This window comes from Mixophyes fleayi, chromosome 6 (assembly GCF_038048845.1).
Source record: "Mixophyes fleayi isolate aMixFle1 chromosome 6, aMixFle1.hap1, whole genome shotgun sequence".
Taxonomy (NCBI): Eukaryota; Metazoa; Chordata; class Amphibia; order Anura; family Limnodynastidae; genus Mixophyes; species Mixophyes fleayi.
Window position 1 is genome coordinate 13,120,878 of NC_134407.1, and position 4,808 is coordinate 13,125,685.

Below are 4,808 nucleotides of genomic sequence, written 5' to 3' on the forward strand. Positions count from 1 at the left end.
TCTAGACTTGCTTGAGATGAGGTTCTGGCTGTAGTTAAATCAGAATTCCAAGTTCACAGCCCCCCCCCCCCCCCCCCCCCCCCATCCTACTAATGTCTCAACTAGCATGGCTTGGACCATACCACCTGGGACTCGGAGGGGATGCACAGATAGAATGTTGAATGTTTAGGGATAATTCTGTATGGCACAGCTGAAACATGCCCTGGTGGTTACATTCTTCCAGTGAGGAACTGTGTACCTAACTTGCTGTATGGTCTGTGGCCAGTGATGGGATGAACCTACTGACTGCCAGTGCACAGCAGACTGCTCTGACCTGACCTCTGATTAGACGCCATCCATTATTACCAATGCTCCAAAAAAAGCATTCCTAACTGTGACATAGGAGTACTGGACACATCTGCTCCGGTGTTGGAGGCCTGTCTTGTCTGTCATATAATACATCAATATCTTTAAAATAGAATAAGTGTGCTACTTGCAACCTTTGGGTTTTACACTTTCAGGCAAAGACACCATAGCTGTTGGCAAAATAATAGATTTATTTTTTTTGAGTGGCATAACCCTTTATAGCACTGTGTGAAATGTGTTTCTGACATCACAATTCCCCTGTTTGGGATCAGGGTGATACTTTAATTTGTACAATTACTCAGAGGTCCTACAGAATAACTACATCATCGCCCCATTCTGTAGCATCTGGTAAGGCTATGCTATGAGCATTTAGTAGCTAAAACGTGTTAAATGTGGACATTGAGCTCCCCAAAGTACATAGAGCCTGTTTCACATGTGACTGGTCCAATCCTATAGCTGGACACAGCCATAGATCACACACTGGTCAGTGATGCATGCCATAGTGTTTACACTGTAAAATTCTCAAATTCAATCACTGGATGGAGATATAATTATACATTCTACATCTTGATCAGTCACAACATTAAAATCACCTGTCTAATATTGTGTAGCTCCCCCTTGTGCCACCAAAACAGCTGTGACCAGTTGAGGCATAGACTCCACAAGACCTCTGGAGGTGTCCTGTGGTATCTGGTACCAAGATGTTAGCAGCAAATCCTGTAAGTTGTGAGGTGGGGCCTCCATGGCTCAGAATTGTTTTTCCAGTCAACACCTTGAACTTTGTCATGTTCTCAAACCATTCCTGAACAACACTTGCAGTGTGCATTATCCAGGTGAAAGAGGCCCCTGAATGGGGGTATACTTGGACTGGAACAATGTTGAGGTAGGTGGTAAAGTAACATCCACATGAATGCCAGGACCCAAGGATTCCCCCAGACAGGGGCGGGCTGGGCAAGGGGGGCATCGGTCCCCCGGGCTGCTCATTCTCGCTGCTGTTAGGGCCGGCTGCCCCCGGAGCCAATTTCGGATGATTTTTACCGGCGGCCGCATCCCATGACATGGGATGGGCGCCCCCCAGGCTGAACGCTGCCCATGACCCTGTGGTCCTTCCTTGGACTATTGGTAGGTACTAACCACTGCATACTGGGAACACCACAAGACCTGTCGTTGTGTAGATGACCCATATCACAAATATGTCCTTATCAAAGTCGCTCAGATCCTTACGCTTTCCCATTTTTTCCTGCGTCCGACAAATCGGCTTCAAGAACTGACTGTTCACTTGCTGCCTAAACTATCCCAACCCTTGACAGGTGCCATTGTAACGAGATAATCAATGTTATTCACTTCACGTATCAGTGGTTGTAATGTTGTGGCTAATTGGTATATACATACTATGATCTGGTCTCTGCTTTTCTTTGTTTTGAAATCTGAGCTGTATGAACGGACACCCTTACATATGCTGAGTTTGTTGACCAATTTGTGGTTGATAAAATCACTGGCACGAGCGGCTACCAAATTGAGTGGTCCAGCTTTGCTCTAAATATCCTCTACAGGAGTATCTTTGTGTGAGGCTTCGCAAACCCATTACCTACACACTGGTGGCAGCCATCTTCAGGCATGAGCCAACATTCCGTCTATCGGATCCCTACGCTGCCTTCTCATGAACAATAGTTCAGCTCACAAAATGTCCGCCACCCGCTCTATCCCAGGGACGAATAAATTAGTTTTAGGTGCTTCTCGCTTTCCTCAATTTTACATATGCAGGCGGTAAGGATAGTGGTGGAAGACAGCCATAGGCAATATGTATGTAACAACCACAATCTTCACGATTAGGGAACAGTATTATGGTGATTAGTGTTTACTTACGTCGGCCTCCATTGAGGTCTCTCTCGGCAGTTCTGTGGGGATGTGGTTGGGGGACCCCTGTACCAACACAGACCTGTCGACAAAAGTCTGAGCACACACACCTGGTAGCTGCAGAAACCACCCAGTGTATATTTATTAAATAGCCAACAGTAGTGGCAGCAGTAATTACAATTAATGTACATATAACTGTACAATTACAATTAATGTACATATGTCATATACAGATATTTGAAATCAATAACCAGTAACAGAGTGATAAATGTACCCCTTGCATTGCAGTATGGTTTTGCCAAGGTGTAAAGTTACTCATTTATTTGCTTTACTTCCGTTAATGAATCGGGCCCTATGAACGTAAATCTCCAACTCTGTACTAATAACAGGAATGGAGTGTACAAATAATACATATCTGTCCATAGGTCTCTCAGGGCATCAGGGCTGATCTAATACTGGAATGCTAATCAATCATATTGGATGTCCCGATTTGAGAGCTCTGTCCTGCAGTCCCGCCTGTGGACATATTTGTCCCACGGATGGGAATGTTAGAGGAAGGGAGATATCTAACAGGCAGCTTAGCACTTTACAGCACTAGATCCCGTCTGGGGGAGTGGTCACACCCCCATCGAGGTGTGGTCCAGGAACCCCTGTCCCACAGTCGGGGGACTTGAATGTCGGGAGGTATGATATTGTCAAATATCATAAATCTTTTTCAAGTCCTGTATACCCATGACTTGAAAGAGACCTGGGTATACAGAGCGAAATGCGTCAGTAAATTGATCTCAGTATTGGACGCGTGCTCCGTTACACTGTTGGCTGCAGGGAACCTCTCTGTGTGGAACCAACATTCTGTCTGTATTGTTTCCGGACGGATGTGAATGGGGGACGTACAGCTCTACTTACGAAGTTGCTGTTGAATTATTCAATGGCGGGTAAGATCCCGCAGGTATTTTGCCGAATCCGGTTGTTATTAATTCCTGCGGAGGATGCATTGATTTGGACTACTTACCGGTAAGAGAAGTCTTTTTATTCTTCTTTCCCCATTCCTTGGGGTATGAACTAGAGATGTTCAGGCTCGGATCCCCGTGAACAGAGCACAATCGAACTTAGCAGATCTGAGTACCGAGTCGAGCAGTCTCGGAACTTTTGCACTTTTTCGAGATTTGAAAACGAGGCAAAACGTCATCATTACATCGTCGGATCTCACGATTTTTTTATTCCTTTTTAAGATCCAACATGACGGTGGACCCAAGAACAATTCCATCTTGCACCATTTTTCTTTTCTGCCACTGCTGTGTGCCAATGTGTCGTAGATGTGCTATTAACTGCCGAGTGTTTGTGTCATTGCTCTTTCGCTTACCATCCAGCCAGGTCGCTGCAGTATTTGTCCGAAAGTGTATGAAAATAATATTGTAACCTGTGAGGTGGTCGAAATTGACTGCAAATGTTATTGAGGTTAATAATAATGTAGGAACAAAAAAAGAGCAAAATGTATATGATTTTAGCATATTTTAGGATTTTTCTAAAAAATCCAAAGCCAAAACACATGAGGGGGGTTTTGCCAAAACCAAAACCAAAGCACGAAGCTAATCCAGATCCAAAACCAAAACCAGTTCACAGGGGTCATTGAGCATCTCTAGTACGAACTATCAATCCAGGTCAAGCCAGTCTCTAAAATATAGACAGGAGTTTTCCATACTTGGAACGTCTACCTGGAATATATTTATATATGCATATTTGTAATATCAATCTCTATCTCCGCGGAAATTATTTGGGGATCGGTACTCCAATAAACTGGTACCATTTTTTTGAGAATGCATTTCTTCTCTAATTGCCTATGGAGGATTCCTTAAGGGTGTTTTTTTGTATGTTCAGGAATTTAAGTTTCACGGACTGAATATTATTTAATCAGATTCAGCTGCCTATTTCGAGAGCTTGTTTTATTTTTATTTGTGTTTCTGTTTCATATGTGTTATATTTATTGTGGTGCAATAAATAATTTGTTATGTACATTGAACCAATCCTTATCAATCTAGCAATAGATTGATTGATCTAAAACAGCCTCTATTCTACTGGCCACATCGCGGTTCTTTTTTGTATGATGTTATGTTGTTTTAGCCAGCTGCAGTGGCGAGTAGATAGAGAATTTCATGTTTATAGTATTGGATTTTTTTGTTATTCCTCGTTTGGGTATTAATACCGATTTATTTAGCTTATACATTGCTGGAGTGCTCTTCCCTGTCGTGAGGGCCGGAGTATCCCCCTTGGAGGGAAACAGGTTGTCATGATCTTGTCAAAACCGCTGTTATAATCCCATACTAATGGAGATGAAAATATACATTATTATTATTAATTTTTATTTATAAGGCGCCACAAGGCATCCGCAGCGCCGTACAGAGACAAACAAATTACAATACAATGGGAGACAGCACAGTACAGTAAACAGTAAGCACAGCAACTCAGTAAGCTCAATGCACAGCTAGAGAGGGCGGGGAAGGGGGAGGGAGGATCCGCAAACAACGGGGCCCAAGAAGGAGGGCACGGAAGACAGGGAGACCCCCAGGTGGGAGGAGGGAGGGAGAGTGGAAGTGGGGTGGAGGACC